Genomic DNA, 17,700 nt, shown 5'->3' with positions numbered 1-17,700 from the left:
TCTTTTCCTGTCTTAAAATCCAGCCAGCCAAGCAATTACCCTCCCCCCCCCCCAATTAAGACTAAGCTAATTTTGTATCAATCCCGAAGTCAGCATTCTTAGGGGATCAACAGAGGAGACCGGACCAATGCTGAGACAGTAATTAACAAAGAGAAGAAAGAAAAACAGGAGAAGGATCAGGACCACAAGAGAGCAGCCCTCAACTGACAGACCGTAAGAACAGAACACCAGTTAATCTGAGCACTAAACTCTAGGCTTTAGGTAAGGGACTGTTCTCTTATCAATGTGTAAATACCGATTTCTTATAGATAGATAGGACTTTATTGATCCCGAAGGTAAATTGATGAGGGATCAATAAAGGGAAATAATGGATGATTATATGTGTGTAGCTTTCGTCTCTCGCTTGTTTAGTGATGTCAAGTTTGGAGTCGGGAAGAGGTTCCCCACTCATTTAGCGTCCATTTGAGGAAGAAATTTAGTATTGAACAGGATCTTTACTTTATAAAGAACGACATCCCCCATTTTCCTATATACAGTATTCGTGCCTCACTACATAAGAGGAACCAGATAACTCGCACTTTTATTAATATCTAAACAAAATAGATGTAGATGTTGTGCTTTGGGGTCTGTAAATTATTGCAAGCAAATATTAGTTTGTTTTTTTTACATTTGCTGCCTGGTTTCTTCGCCCTGCCAGAGACAAAATAAATCATGTGCCGATAAGCCTTCCCGTTTCTTCATTCCTGACCAGAGGGGATGTGCAGTTCTTAGCTTTTTAAGGATTTGCTTGACAGGCAAACCTTAGCCAGCAGCCTGACCCACACAGATCACAGGGTGAGCACCCCCTGCTGGCCCGACTAACACCTCTTCCAGCAGCAGCCTCAGCTTTCCCAGGAGTCTCCCCTCCAGGTGCTGACCAGGCTCACACCTGCTGAGCTCCAGTGGGGCTGCTAGTGGGGAGCTGCAGGGCAATATGGCTGATATGGCAGGGTGATTTGCCAGTGAAACTGTCTTGGAGAGGAGAGCAGTATTTCTACTGGATCAGAAGAGCTGGACTCACAAGCCTGCTTGTTAACAGGGTCACAGGGCCGCTCCACCTCACCGGAAGTCCTTCTGCCTCATTCTGAATCCCAGGACATGGCGCTGAGCAGACCTGCAGATTTCCTCTAGTTTGTGATGTGAATTTGAGGTTTTACACGTCACTGTGTCCAATTGACTTTCATTGTGGTCTGAAATGCGCCCCTCAATGCCGATCCTTTCGATCCCCGACACTATAAAAATAGCCTTGCACTGTGGATAATGGGGATTACCGACTGTTTTGTTTGGCAAGTGGTTGTTAAGGCTGGATTCGCACAACAGAGTTCCTCCACGCCACCTGGGTGATACCGCTTGCTGTAGCCTATTCACTGTTCCTGAGCCCTGACCAGGCTCCCACTTGGAGTGGTGGCTCTGTGGCTAAGAATCTGCACCTTTGCCTGGGAGGTTGTTGGTTCAAATCCTACAGCCTGCAGAGGGATCCTAGTCCGTTGGGCTCCTGAGAAAGGCCTGATTCTTAAGAACTTTATTTTCTTTCCACAAAAAAAAATACAGGGCATCACAAATTAGATGGATAGATACTTTATTGATCCCATGAGGGAAATTGCAGTGCAACAGCAGCTTAACACACACAACACAGCCACAGTGTAACAAATTATATAATAATAGTACAATACATACAATACAATACAAGAGTTACTCACAGTCCGACACACAAGAACAAACTAGAACAGAACAGTACACAGAAAATCGTATCACATATATGAATATAAATATAGATGTAACTATAGATATAAATATAAATGTATTGCACAGGTCCCTGGCATATATTGCACAAAAAGTGGTTGTAAACGGGAAAAAGAAAAAGAAAGAGAACAGATGTAGCAGTAGATGTGTATATGCGTTTAGTCCAGAAACAGGTCACTGTCGATGTTGCCTCTGCCAAGATGCAAGGTGGATGCGTTGTACAGTCTTATGGCAGACGGCAAGAATGACCTCCTGTAGCGCTCCCTGTCGCATCGTGGATGAATCAGTCTATTGCTGAACGTGCTCTTCATTCCTGCAAGCCTGTCATAGAGGGGATGGGAGAAGTTGTCCATGATGGTCTCTAGTTTGGACATCATTCTCCTCTCATTATTAGAAAATTAGAAAGCTTTACATTAATATACATACTTAAAACAGTATATATGATCACATCTCATTACATTTTGACACGGTACCAGTTACATAGCAACAATTTATTTTGTTCTGGTGCAAATCACATTCTTTACTTAAACATGATAATGTTTTATCACAGCTTCTTGAGATATTGACCTATGCCCTCTATTTCCCACAGATTTTCTGCTTCCTCCCTCCCTTCTCTCCACAGATCTCTGAGGTAATAGTTCTCTCGGGTGATGAACAGGGCCAAGCTACTTCCTGCCTTGACTGGGACCTCGATGCCTTTGAACATGCCATGTTCCTCACTCTCCACAGGGTGTCTTTCCCAGTGTTCACCACGGCCCAGATCCTGTCAAACACGTCAGGAGGAAGTTTGACAGGAGAGATGCCGTATATGACGAAAGCAGCGGTCAGGGAAAATTGGGGCGAGAGAGCTTGCAACCAATCTTCAAACTGTGCCCAGAAGGCCTAAGCAAAAAAACAGGACCACAGGAGATGGGTCACAGTCTCCTCCTCGCCGCAGCCCACCCTAACGCAGCGAGGGCTCGGGGTGAGGCCCCTACGGTACAAGAAAGTTCGCACCGGTAAGCACTGGTGGACGACACTCCAGGCTAAATCTCTGTGAATGTTGCACAGAAACTTAGAGGATGTGTGTTTCCACACCTTCCTTGTTTGGGCTGATGTTAAAATGCCCAAAGGGGTGCAACGAAATCTTCCAGTTTTTGGATGCTGACATCTCGGAGGGGAATATGGCCAATTGGGTGAGATCTTAGAAAACTTTGAACTGTCCCATAAATTGCAGGGCATGTGTCAGAGAGTGGGACATCCGGCTTGGGTCTGAAACCCCACACTCTGAACACCTCCATACCTACCCAGAGCCTGGAAAAATAAGTCCAGGTACGCGCTTCAGGTGCTGTTGCAAAGCCTCGCAGCACAGAGGCCAGGAAAATGCACAGCAGCTTCGTAGCAATATCTGGGACAGACTTCCCCCCTGAGGGTAGTGGCCTGTACATTATTTCCCTTCTGAGCCTTTCCTGCTTCCCACCCCATAGAAATTGAAACATCAATCTCCTCGGCACCGCCCCAACACAGTGTGGGATTGGGAAGGTAGAAGCCAGAAAATTCAAGACAGGCAAGAGCTCGGCTTTGATGACCAGAACCTTCCCAGTCATGGTGAGGTCTCGGTCCTTCCATTGCATCAGTTTTTTGTTTAAGATTGGCAATTTGTTCTGCCAATTTACTGTTCCCATCTCTTCTCCAAAATACACCCCCAGGACCTTAATTCTCTTCTCTTGCAACCTGAGATCATGTCCTTCTTTTGGCTCCCTCCAGTTCTGATAAAAAATCTCACTCTTAGATTTGTTAATTTTTGCAGAGGAAGCCAAAGAGAAACGATCACAGCACTGCAGAGCTCTGCTCATTGAGGCATTGTCAGAGAGGAGCAGGGTGACGTTATCCATGTATAGAGATATCCTTACCTCTCCTCCCCCACTTCCAGGCACTGGTATCCCATTAATGGCCTTATCCTGGTGCAAGGCACAGTCTAAGGGCTCCATAGCCAAAACGAATAACAAGGGGGATAATGGGCAGCCCTGCCTCACCCCTGAAGAGACTTCAAAGAGGCGTGATCTATTGCCATTAACCATTACTCTGCTGTTGCTCCCTGTGTACAGCAGGTTAATCCACTTTCTCATGATGGGGCCAAACTTCATGTGCTCAAGTACCGATGTTAAGTACTGCCGGTTTAGGCAGTCAAAAGCCTTTTCTAGGTCTACACCTAAAATGCACAGAGGGAGGGAGCGGTCCTCTGAGTACAGACAGACACCCCTCAACAAGGCCAGGTTGACGCAAATCAGGCATCCTGCTATCCCACAAGTCTGTTCTTTCCCTACTAGTGAGGCCACTACATTTTGTAGGTGCAGGAAAAGGGCTTCGGACAGGATCTTAGTGTCCACGCCTAACAGGCTGAGGGGTCTCCAGTTCTTTATGTCATTCTTTGCTCCTTTCTTAAACAAGAGAGAGATAGTGCCTTCTCTTAAGGAGTCAGGCAGCAATTCTGTCTTATAGCTTTCCTCGAATAGGAGCAGTAGCGGATCCTGAAGCAGATCCCAAAAGGTGCAATAAAATTCTTTAGGGATCCCGTCAGCACCCGGAGTTTTCCCCATCTGTAAGCTCTCCATAGCCTGTCTCAGCTCTTCTACTGTCAAATCCCTCTCAAGTACTTCCCTATCTTCTTCACTCAAAACGTTTTCTAGCTTTGAGGTAAAAAAATGAATTTCTTCATCCTTTACCTCTGTAGAGCTGTACAGTCTTGAGTAGAAGGCCTCGGTGCAGGAGAGGATAGCACTCGGCTCTGTTCTCTCTCGTCCCTCCTCATCAACTACACTTACCATGACAGACTTGGAGCCTACCACTTTCCTGAAAAAGAAGCGAGTACACTTCTCATTTTCTTCCAAGAACTGCACTCTGCTTCTTAACAGCACTCCTCGACTACTTTCTTCGGCTATGCTCCGGATGTCCTTTTTTAAAAGGGTGATATCCTTGAGCACATCGAAGCCACTGTGCAGCATCGTGTAGAGACGCTGCAGCTGCCTCTGTTTCCTGGCTAGCACTCCTCTCCGTCTGGCAGCAGCCTTCCTTCCCTCAGCCATGAAAAAGGCCTTTGTCCTCACCTTCACCTCCTCCCACCACTCTCCTACTGACCCGTACAGACACTGCAAGGACAGCCACTGTGATAGTTTCTCCTTGTAGCGGGATACTACCCCCTCGTTCTCTAGCAGCTTTGTGTTGAGTTTCCAGAGGCCTTGGCCAAAGACAGTCCCGCCCTGGAGTTCTACTCTACACCCTAAAGCCTGATGATCTGAGAAGAAGACAGGCTGAAGAGTGACCCCAACAACTTTCACTCTCTCTGAGACAAAGCAATAGTCAATTCTGGAGCTGCTATTCCTCCCTGACCATGTATATCCTGCTGTTGTGGGATATATACATCTATATGTGTCTGAGAGTTTAAAGTCTTGAACTAAGTTTTGCAGGGCCAGTGAGCTGGAATCCAATTTTATCGGAGAGCTAGACTGCCTGTCTGTGTGCTCTAAGATACAATTAAAATCCCCTCCCACTATCACGTCTGTGCTACATAACAATAGGGGAGAGAGTGCCTTGAGTAGCTCCACCCTTCCTCCCACGTCAGTAGGACAATACACATTGATTAGGCGCAGGTTAACAGTCCCCCATTCCACATCCACACACAGCAACCTGCCATCTATGACCCTCTGAATACTTTTCAATTTGAATGCCCATCCTTTGAAAAGAATGGCCACGCCAGAGGCTCTGTTGTTATTGTCCCCTGACCAAACAGAAGGCCCTTTATCCCACCTATCTTCAAAGCTTTTATACCTCTCTTGATAGGCTAAAGCACACTCCTGCAACATCAACACATCTCCCTCTCTCTGCTGGAGGTAATCAAAGACAGACTGGCATACATAAGAAAGTGGAACCAGTCTTTACAAAACACATTTCTCTTCTGTCTCACCTGTTACCTTCTTCTTTTTCTTCTTACCAATTTCCTGCCAGCCATCCTCTGAATGAGCCTTCATCAGGGTGGCAGCAGTAAAAGCGTTCACGGAGTCCATTTCAAGGAAGGGGGTAAAGGGAGGGGTGGAGGGGTTCCAGCTGTCCCCATCGCCATGCTCTCCTTCCTCCTCGCTCGGGGAGAAAACAGAGTCATTTTTCCTTTTCCTCAAGTCCAGCTCCTGGGAGCACTGAGGGGAAAGGGGTGCAGCCGATGCACCAGTCTCCTCTTCCCCCTCACCCACCAGCTGCTGCAGATCCTCCGTGATGGACTGGATGGAGGAGAGGAGGGCATCTGTAGCACTTGCAGAGTCTGAGAAAAGCAGCTCCGCTGAATCCTTGGTATCCTCGGTGGACCCGCTCCACCGGGGGGCCCCACACTGGCCCTCGTTCTGAGGAGCAGGAGTGGGCGAGGGGTCCTCGCTGTTCTCTGGGGTTTTCAAACCCTCGTGCTTGTCTGGTGCAGTCTCCGGTTGTGGGGGCGTAGTGGATTTCTCTTCCACCGGCCCCGGAGCCACAGCAGGACTGATCCTGGCTGGAGGCTGAGAGTCTTTGTCCAACAAGGGTTCTTTGTTTGACTTGTTGTTTGCTTTGGCTTTTCGGGCCGGTTTGGCTGAAACAAGCACTGCCTCATCCTTTCTCATTTTGAGTTTATTGGCGTAGGCGTGAGGGCATTTCTTAAAAACGTGTCCTTCCGAGCCACATAAATTGCACTTTGGCAGCATTGAACAGTCAGAGGCTAAATGTCCCTGTTTGCCACAGGTCTTGCAGCATTTCACAGTGCAGGACGATGCCAGGTGTCCCACAGCACCACAGCGCCGACACACCTTTGGTTGTCCCACATAAAAAACATAGCCATTGCAGGCGCCCAGTTTCTTAAAATGGATGCATATCAAAAGGTCTTTCTTGCATTCCTTTCTAAGTAATGACCCCACATTTGTGAGTTTCTCTCCAGAGCAGGGGACATTTTCTCTAGACTTGAGAATCACCACACCTACTTTGTTCATGGCTAAATGCTTTTATGGCTGTGTCTGTGCAAATCTTATCTCTCCTTGACAAAGAGGTTCACAGTTCTTCTGTGCTTTGAGAAGCCAAAAGGAATAACAAACACCTTATTATTTAAAGATGCAGGCATGCAGATTTACTTGTGAGCAGGAAATGAGCATGCATACCCCAGTATTCGGTAGTATGACTTACAAGTTACATGCAGTACTCTCAACTTTAAACCTTCTACTAAAGCCCATGAATACTCTCTTCATAGAGGTTTTCACACCGGACTTTACTTTTGACACAATGTGGTTTGGACATTGATTGTAACGGTACTATTTTGTTGCCTCAGATCTTGCATTAACTTGATCAACCACATGAGTGCCCACTTCCAGACACTGACCTATACATTACACTTTTCCCTTTTGAACCATGATCTAATATTCCTAAAGTGTATATTGATGATTCAGGCTACATATGTAAATACACAGGCATGCTTACTTTATGGTTTGATGTATTTCTTCTTCTGATTAAAGTCAACTTACTGATTAACTTACAGTATGTTATCGTTCCAAAATCTCACCACTAGAGGGTGCCTCAGGCACTGACTGCCCAGCTGTGCAGTGAAGGCACGGACCATAAAGACAACTGTAGCCAGTCCCAGATTAGTGTACCTAGAGGTACATGGCTCTCCATTTCAAGCCAACAGTATATAAACTCTGCTCTGAGACCTTGCAGTGCTCAATATTGATTACCTCTGCTTAGAGCTCAGGACCTTTACTTACTGTTCTTTTTCCCTGTTTTGAGTATTCTGCTATTTACCTTACATCCTTCTCCTGTTCAGTTCAATCCTTGTTATTTTTCTTACTATTCTTTGCACGTTACTCCTGGTTACTTCTTGTTTCCTGTCTCGTGCTTCAGGCATTTTATTTCTCCTCAGATTGCCTACCTGGTACTTTATTTCAGGAATCCCTTCCTTTATTTCAAAGGATATCCTCAGTTTGATGAATGAGCAGCATTGTTAGAAGCTAGTCAGATGACTAATGAACCTGTTGAAATCTATGCTGTTTATGTTTTACAGTATGTACTCTTCTTCCTCTCTGTGTTAAGAATAATTTTAGATCTACTGACAATCATCCACTCTAACATTATTTTACTTCAGAATATGTGGGCTAATGTACTCTTGAGATGTGGTGAGGTTTCCATTCTTTTCCATTCATGCTCATGTCAGAAAGAATTACCAAGATGAACACAATTCTAAAAAAAAAATCTTCTGAGGTTGACAAATGTGCAATATGCAATAATGGAATAATGTAAAAAGTGCCTTTTCTCTTGTGTAAGCACAGGTTAAACCTTAAACACACACTGAAATCTAAACTTGAACTGTCAGCTCCACCTGAATGTCCATGAATGAACACACATTGATTATTTTTGGACCTCTAGCAGAAAAAAGCCAAAGCCTTCGCTATATTTTTGTGCATTTTGTGTAAGTTTACAAAGTGGGTTGAGACTTTCCCCTGCAGACCCTACAAACTCTTATCCACCACATTTTCAAAATGTCTTCAGTGTGAGATTGCTATGCTACACTACTCCTAAAGTCTTTGGACAATGTGAAATCTGAAGATTCTGTGTGATAACTAAAGCTTTACAATGTTGCTTGAGAAGTGTCCAACTTGTTCACTGTCAATCACTTTTGGAATTCCGCACATTTTGAAAATGAGATGAATGAGGGTTTGTGCCACAAGTTGTTGGTGTAAGTAGTCACTGAGTTCTTTGTTCTCTGTCACAGCTTTGGCAAAACAGTAATAAAACAGGCATGCTACAGTATATATAACCACTATTTATTAACAATGACAAACACACACATGCACACATTAAACAACACAACATTAAACATGAAGCAAGGAGTCTCAGAGGCCTATATCCTGACCAATCAGAAAATCCCAGACTGTAACGAGGTACAGTGTATAAAAATCCTATATAACACCTACATAAACCAACAAGAGAGATGAACCTACTGTCTAAACTAAGCAAAATATGACCTTTAGTTAAACATGTTTCTCTATAAATCTGTATGCTAGAAAGTGAATAAGGGAACCTGAAGAGGTAAGGAAACCTATCTACTTATTCTAAAAATACATCCATTAATCAGGAGAGACAGTTTTTCACCTAAGATTTCTCATTACTGGAAATCAGAGAGTAAAAAACAAGAGAATGTCAAGCTCTCTTGACAAGATTCAAGTACATGATCTGGTCTTTGGTTGATCTGGACAAGGACCTCTTTGTCACTCTCTCACATAATCAATCACATAATTCTGATAAATGCCAGTGCATTCCCACGACCCCTGTCATTTAGACAACAGCCCAATCCAATTCCCAAAAAACTACAACGCACAAGCTAATCATCCTATCACGTCTCTTGCTTCTCACCGCATTTGTTATTTAAACCTCCTCAACCTTCACTTCACCACTTTGTGTTAAACAGTTTACTGTTTTCCTAAGCTCTTACCATCCGAAACCTTTGCGATCCCTTTCTTCAAGCCTCCTGGATACGACACTGATTGCCAACCCGACTCCGTCTTCGTCTTGCCCTTTGGATTTGTTCGCACCCTGGATAACAGCCCCCTGGATAACGACACTTCCTACATACCCAACTCCAACTTCGCCTTGCCCTACTGGACTTGTTCACTGCCCGACCTGCATAGGGTTCTTCACACCGCTTCTTACACTCATGCCTGGCACTGTCTTGTGTTGTGTCTTTTTGGCCGTCCTTCCTTTATTTTCTCCGTGTCTTTTTATCCTGTGTTACTGGAATACTGTGTTACTAATCATTTGCCCAGAATATAATTAACCAAGGGAAACCAGACACATTTTGATTAATGTGTCTCAGACTTTCTAGAGGTCTGAAAACATCAATTTTTTTTTCTTACTTTGAAGCTTCCATGAACTGCAAATGCTGATATTAACTTGATAGTGACCATTATCATTAAAGTCTTCAACAACACAATAGTCCCTTCCAATAACTGTAGCAATATTTTTACAAATTATCCTCAGTATCAGACAATTTAATGGGTAAAGATTATTCCTCTCAGACTTAATTTGCTACAAGAATTATATTATAGACTAATTAAGGACAAAAACGTATTGCATTTCAACATTTTGTCAACAAATCATTACAGAATCTCATCATGCTCTATAAAACTTGATTTTTAATCAAACAGTTTTAGTTTAATGTAATGGCTATTTAGTACATTACTAAATGTACTAAGATGAAAATGTAAAAGTTGCTGTAGGTCACAAAAGGTCAGATTTAATTTTAGTTCTCTTTGTGTTTGATGTGGAGACTATAAAATACTTTTTGCTTAAAACTTATTATTAATGTGTTCAACTGATAACTAACTAATAACTTTGTAACATAGTGTCCTTGTATTCTTACATTTAAAAACAGGAAAAAATGGAAAAAAACAGGAAAACAAAATTGCATATTTAAGGTACTGTATTTCAGAACTAAAATCACATGTTTAAAATATGATATGTAACAGATCTGAATGCTGTAAGAGTTTCTGGACTTGTTGTAAGCCTGTTTGATGGTATCTGTATAAAAAGGTTTAGCTACTGAGCCATTTTCAGCTACTGAGTCATTTACAGCTGACAATACCTTAAACAAAACAGGGAAGGTAACACTGATTTAAATTTGGTAATAATTTACAGTAATTCAGTCGGGAAACCACAGCACAGTGAAAGTGAAAGTCTGTGTAGCTGTTCTGTGTTTGATTCCAGAGTGGGGCCCTCTGTGTGTGTGATTTGAATGGTCTCCCCAAGTTCATGTGGATTTGTACCATGTTCCACACACCCCAAGTCTCTGAAATATCTTTATGTTGTTGTGTGTGAGTGTGTCCTGTACAGGGTGTGCTCTGTACTAACTGGAAGGGCTTTGTGTCAGTATGACCCCGAGCAGGAAAAAGCAGTTTTCTTAAGAGACAACTTCTCTAGGGGATTAATGAAGCTTGGATTGAATTTCTGTGAAACTGAAACTCCTTTTTCCTTATCAAGTGATGTACAGATAATTTCCTGTTTTTTAGGATCATCTATCTATATTGATGGTGCCACAATTATGCAATGAAGTTGCTGGCTGATTTTATTTTGTTGCACTTTAGGAAAAATGGCTTTACAGTACCACACAACTGCTACAACTATTGCAAAAAATACAACAAAGGTGCTTGTTGCCTAAAAAGCTTTATTACTATCTATTATATCCTCTATTAAAGCAGAGAGTGTTCATTGTGTAACAAAAAGTGTATTTCCGATGTGCGTATTTAAAGTTTCCATCTGCTGTCACGTTATGTATTCTATGTAGTATAAAGTTGAAACCATCTTACTAATTAGGGCTAATCCTATAGTTAGTACAAAGCTTATTACCAAACGTCCTTATGCTGGTTTCATCTAATTTTCTTTTCTTTCTTAAGCTGCAGCATAGTATACATTTAATATATTGACCTCCCACATTTTTTAATATTGATTTATTTTCATTTAAATATTCTGTTGTTGGTAACAAGGACAATATATTTAAAATATAAAATCTATTAATATTTAAATACATTAAAATGTATTTAAATGCACCCTAATACTCTATAGGTAACAAATGTAAATATATATGTTTATAAAAACATTAAAACACTTATTTTATGTAGGTCAGCTAAGAAGAAACAAAATCAGATCTAGAAATGACTAGTTTTGCTTTGGGTGTGCTGAAACGTTTAGTGAATTACACAACTACCTAACAAGGAAGTAAAGTAAATTCTAAGAAACTTAAAAAAAATACCCAGCATGGATTAAGCAAGTCAGCAGGTCAGCAGGTCATGTCCTCCTGTATTAAAATGAAGATTTGTGTTCTAAGTCACCATATAATCAACGATCACTGATTCACTTACAGTAACAGTCCAAATCAGCACCATGCCCCTGTCTGTGAAACACAAGTTGGTTGAGGATTTTGAAACTATTGAAGAATTCTGGGCAAAATAAGGAGAAGATTTACAGGTACTTTACAATGCTTTTTTATATATCTTGCAAAAAAATAAATTATCACAACATAAAAGTAAAATAAAAAATGCATATTGGAACCTTTTACAGCATACATGCCATTGTATAGGAAGAAACGTAAAACATTTAACTTTCTGTCAAAGCTCTGGAATTGAATACATGTTCTATTTTTGTTTTCCATGCTAGAATACTTTACTATTCATATATTATTCATAATTAATCAAATGCTTAATAAATGCATATAGACTCTGTTTATCCAGTATACTACATTTTAAAATATCTTGGAAATTATGCTGTGTTCACATTCATGAGATTGCCACCCAATCAGTGGTTCCAATCAATATTTAAGTATAGTCTTAAAAGATGTATTGGACAATTTGTGCTTATAAATTGTATACATATGAGCATTTCATTTGTGTAATTTAATTTGATGACAGAGTATCTGCATTAAAAACTGACCGCTGACAGCTGAGTGAATTTTGAAATGACTGCTTGTATAGTATTGTATGTATTTAATAGATAAACAATATAGTTTCATCAATCACAGTATTGATAAGCGTGAGGCATGCATGAAGCACAGTTACAAAACAGACTGGCAATGCAGACTATTATGTATCAAACTAATCTGTTTGAAGTGTAATCCATGTATAGAAACAGAGGTAAAGGAAGACTTTCTGCTGTCTTTCTGCTGTCTGCCGTCATGCTTTTTTCAGCAGTTTGGAAACTTTGGCATTTGCGGAGTGATTCACAAAACTTTGAAGCAGTCTCAAACTGTCTCTGGGTATTTTAAAAGTCATTCAAAATCCTTTTATACAAAAGCTGGATTTTCCATGCAGTGACAATAATTTTGTGTTACAGCCTGAAGCTGAAAAATTCAAGCAGCAACCTGAAGTGAAAGAGCAACCAAATGATCTGCTTTATGTTTCTCAGAGAGAATATGCAACGATTGACCTTAGTAAAGGTAGAATCCTGAAATATATTTTATATTAAAAAACGTTTTTTCCATATGAGTTTACATTCCATGAATCTGCAGTTTGTTGGGAAAGAGGTAGCCTTTGTTGTTGTGTTTTCAAAGAAGTTTTATATTGTTCCTTAGGTATTCTTAATTGCACCACTTCTGTTGAGTTATATTGAGTTGTTGTGCTTTGTAATATAAAGGAAATTACAAAACATAACAAAATAATGACTTTTTATGATGATTTGTTTATTGTCTTTTATGAAAAAGTGTCAGAATCTCTCAAAACAGGGGGATCTCATGAGGGCTTAAGCAAAATAAATAATGTAGAACAAAAACACAAGTACAACTAAAGTTAGATGATCATAAAGGAAAGCAAATACATACTGTATAGCCCCATTGCAAGAGAGTTGACTACAGATTTTACAGTTTAAGATGATGGGAAAGAGTTGAAAAGATGGAGATGGGGAAAAAAAGGGGAGCTGAGATGGGGTGGAGCTGGGAAGGATTTTATATCCATTGATGAATGTCATTTAAAAACAGATGACAAAACATGAAATCACTTACCACTTACAATTTACTCAACGTTTTAATTTTGTGAATAACTTCAAATACATGAGCAGTGACCTGTGCTGTGGACTGATATGGTAGCTGGGTCATATTTTGGAAAAATAATAAAGTTTCTTATAAAGTGGACATTTTGTTACATCAAAAGATTTAATGCCAACCTTGAAATATGACCCCAAAGTACAACTGAACCATCTGGGAATGTTCGTTTCTATACTGAGTCAACAGCATATATCAAGTTCTTTAAAGACAATTTAATAATATTATAGGAGACAGGAAGTGTTAACAAAACTAAAAAATAGCTATTTTTTCATGTTTATATCCATCTTGAATGGATTACAAATAGTGATAATCATTGTTTTACTATAAGGTGAAGTATTTTCAAAAAGCACATAACACATATAGGGAGAAAAGAAGCCAAACAAAGACTGAGGGGCAAAGAACATTTTGTGACATTTCTTTCCAACTGTTACAGGACCTGTGACTAGAATCGGAAGTGATGAGGCAACCACCTGCCACATTATTGTCCTCCATTTCCCAGGTTAGTTACTGCTTAACTGGAGCAGACAAGTAAAAGTAGCAAGACATTATTTTTAAAAAGAACTCTACAAGAACATGGAAGCAATGTTTTCTATTTCAGAAAATAGCAACGATTATCTTTCCTTTACATTCTGACAGGACTTTTCTAACATTTGGCTAATCTAGCCTGCTTGGTAGTGAGTACCTACAGATGCAGCCATTCAAAATGCGCGGTAAAAACCCGCGGTACAGTCACCTACCCACAAGCCACCGCGGGGCACCGGAGGGTACCGCAGGGCAAGTGATTGGCTGGCCAAAATGACCGACAGGGGCACTCGTGGTGCATTGGTTGGTAGTGCAAAGATTTAATCATTTAATGTCTTTACTGTTCACATTTTAATCCGCTTAGTTTTGAATATTTATATGAATTTTACCACTAAAGGGAAATTTTAGTAGCTGAGCATAAAAAGAAGAGGAGCATAATGCATCTGAAGGTCATAAACGATATTAATTTAGGAACATAAACATTACTGTTTGTATGTAAACTGTACTGTGTATGGCTGGTCTTGGTAGTTTAAAGAAAAAATACACACCAGTCTTCCATTTCTCCCTAAACATTTTAAGCATGAAAGTTTTATGAAACGGTACCCTAATATGCGATTGCTGTATAGAATGAATTTTAATTTAAAAAAATTATTTAACACGAACATTAAGCTGTTTACATCTTCCGCCTGAGAACAGTCACCCGTTGCTACCCAACGCAGAATGGTGATTGGCTGACACCATCTGACACCCCTCTGATTGGAGAAAAAAGACGTGCTGGTTTGCTATAAATACTGTACCAGGAAGAGGATTTCTTTCTATTCAAAACGTGTATTTTAAAAGTTTAAGAAGTAAAAACCTTACAGCGTACACAGATTTCTAAACTGATCAGGATCGTTATCTTTGTCTTATGCATAATAATGTTCACCGCTCTGTCCAGCAAATTAATAATAAACTTTATTTTATATAGCTTTTTAAACGAATAAGTAATTAGATTGCTCATAAACCTAATCACTTGCTTTTTCTTTTTATTTAGGCTCAGATTTCAACTATAGATCGTATTATTAATAACCATAATAACAACCAACCAACAAAAACAACCATATAAACATAATACCAACCAAAAACATAGATAACAACCACAATACAAAATCAAATAATCAAACCATTTTACTCTCGCAAAGTCCTCCAATTATCATAATCCCGCCCCTTATGCAAAACCAAACCTTCCTCCCATCCCAGTTTATCCTGTTTATCATAAACAAAATCCACCTCAATTTTCAACATAAAGCATTACACAAAATCAATACCTCAACACTCCATACTCAACAACGATAATTCACAAACAGCCAGAACATGTAACTACACATTCCCAAACATACCCAAACATAGCCCCGCCCCTTATGCAAAACCAACATCCCTCCCCTGTTCTCTCTTTCCCCTGGCGGTTGTAATTGTTTTTATTTTCAAATAAATTTTAGCAAAGTCATGTATTTTAAAAATCTTAAGATTTTTATATTTATGTCTTTATTTAGTGGTTTCATTAGTGACAAAGGCTAAACTTTCTTGGAAAAATGTATTTTATGTAAACCATGTTTGCTATTAATTCATTCAGGGCTAAAATATGTTCATTGTCTTCTAATGAAAGAAGGGTTCCTTTCGCCGTAGTCGGGAGCCTAGCCTTTAACTAGTAAGTACTGTATTTACTGGGTTTTTGAGGGGGTGTCTTTCGCTGGAAATCTCGCCTCCTACTTTGAAAATACCCGTGAAACCGGTTCAATTCGTCACAGCCAGCACTCCTGCAGAGAGGGGGGTTGTACTTGCAGTGTATACAGTACACGCGTTATGCTCTTCGTTAATGTCTGTGAAGTTTTATTTAATCTCTGAGCCATACTGATTCTTCTGGAAGCCAGTTTCCGCCAGGGAGTAAAAAAAAAAACACACTATGGTATTCTCTCCAATGCAGTGCAGTTAAAAACATACCTCTGATGCTGCTCCTAAATGAATATCGTTTATGACCATCAGAAGCTTTATGCTCCTTTTCTTTTTTCCAGTGGATTGAACAGGGAGAGGCATTTCATGATGTACTTTTCACTGATGAAACAACAGTGGCTCTGGAACAGTTTTCAACCAAGTCGTTTTATAAAAAGGGGAGATATGTACACGTTACTGAAGCTAAAAGTTTAGCCTTTGTCACTAATGTAACCACTCAATAAAGACATATAGAAATCCCTACGTTACAGACTGTATATGGCTGGTATTGGTAGTTTAAAGAAAAAATACACACCAGTATTCCACTTTCTCCCTAAACATTTTAAGCATCAGAGTCTTACATGTGGTTATTTCGAAAACGTTTGTACGTGCTCCTTCTTACCATGTTACTGTTTACTGTTACTGACCATATTAAGTTTAAGTGCCTGTGGGCACTTTTCCTGTCCGTGGGGGGTGGACCGTCTTTCATTAGAAGGTTAGTCTGTTCTACTCTGAGAATGTAGAGGGGGTGGAAAGTGCCCGCGGTCATTTAATTAGTATTAAAATCTTAGTTATCTTTCTAGTTCACAGGTTTGCATGCATAATTTAATTTTGAAAGCCACTGAGACATCAGGTACTACTGTTGTATTTATGAAAAAGAAACAAAACAAAAAACATACTAACAACTGTGCCATCCTACTCCTTAGTTAATACATTTTATTATTCATAAACAGTTAACATTGTTAGCAAAATATTTTGAATTATATTTAACCCTATTTTTTCTTTAGTTTTGTATTTAACTTATTATATGATAGTCAGACTTAATGTATATTAATGTATATTTGAACAATGAAAATATATTTTTACAAGATTTTACATTAAGCACTTAAAATTAATATGGTTAATAATAGTAAACTGTAACATGCTGTAACAAGATCGGTTAAACTGCGAAGAAAATCCTTTCAGAGAAAATGTTTCAGGTGTGAAGAACATAGATCTCCAATGCAATTTCAACCAAACCTGTTCCCACACACCCTGCCCCCACTACTATTAGAATATACACAAACATTTTAGCGTTTCATTCTGAGCAGAAGACCCTCACACCTGAAGAGTGCTGGCTGTGACGAATTAAACCGGTTTTACAGGTTTCAATCACAGACCATGTGACATGGGACTCAGTAAAGTAACACACAGCGCCACTGGATTTGATAATACCTAACCAAAATCCGCAATATGGAAACAGAACCTGTGTAATTGTTGATAGATGATGTACTCGTAACATTTTTTCAAGACGAACTACAACATTTAAAAAATGACTTGTATGTACTTGATATCTCTAATCAATCCACGGGTTCCAGCACAAAACGAAACTAAAACGCATACCGTTTCGCGCTTCTTATTAGTTGCTCAAAAGTAATTTGACCGTATGAAATGCATAATATAAACCTAGAAACATATACGTGAGCAGTACTTAAGCACTGTAGTATCGGTGTTAAGACATACCTCTCAAATACTGTAAATCAAGTTAAAAATATCTCAAGACCGATTCTGGTCGTAATGAAACCATGTTTCGTGTATGTTTTCTTTTTCATCTTGAAATAACTCATTTCTAAACCAGTTGTTTATTTATTTATCCCGTATTAATAAAAAATAAATTTATTTTATTATAAATATAATAAATTTAATATAACGTCTATGTTTATTTATTTATCCCCCGCCAGGGGAGAGAGAGAACAGGGGAGGGATGTTGGTTTTGCATAAGGGGCGGGGCTATGGAAATTAGGTCTGTTTGGGAATGTGTAGTTACATGTTCTGGCTGTTTGTGAATTATCGTTGTTGAGTATGGAGTGTTGAGG

The 17,700-nt window shown here is 39.9% G+C and overlaps 1 protein-coding gene and 1 long non-coding RNA gene across 2 annotated transcripts in view; both read left to right on the top strand.

Annotated features, from left to right (window-relative positions):
- LOC148646899 (protein NLRC3-like) overlaps positions 1–17,700 on the top strand; it is a 1,251,308-nt gene that overhangs the window by 156,196 nt on the left and 1,077,412 nt on the right. The gene's annotated exons all lie outside the window — the stretch shown is intronic.
- Positions 11,603–13,870, top strand: LOC148646922 (uncharacterized). Its single transcript, XR_015927643.1, has 3 exons — positions 11,603–11,787; positions 12,649–12,751; positions 13,788–13,870. It is a non-coding gene; the product is annotated as an uncharacterized LOC148646922 (long non-coding RNA).

Source organism: Lepisosteus platostomus, chromosome 16, assembly GCF_059453375.1.
Source record: "Lepisosteus platostomus isolate fLepPlt1 chromosome 16, fLepPlt1.hap1, whole genome shotgun sequence".
In the NCBI taxonomy this organism is placed as follows: Eukaryota; Metazoa; Chordata; class Actinopteri; order Semionotiformes; family Lepisosteidae; genus Lepisosteus; species Lepisosteus platostomus.
Note: the sequence above shows the minus strand (reverse complement) of the source record. Positions and strands in the feature narration are given on the sequence as shown.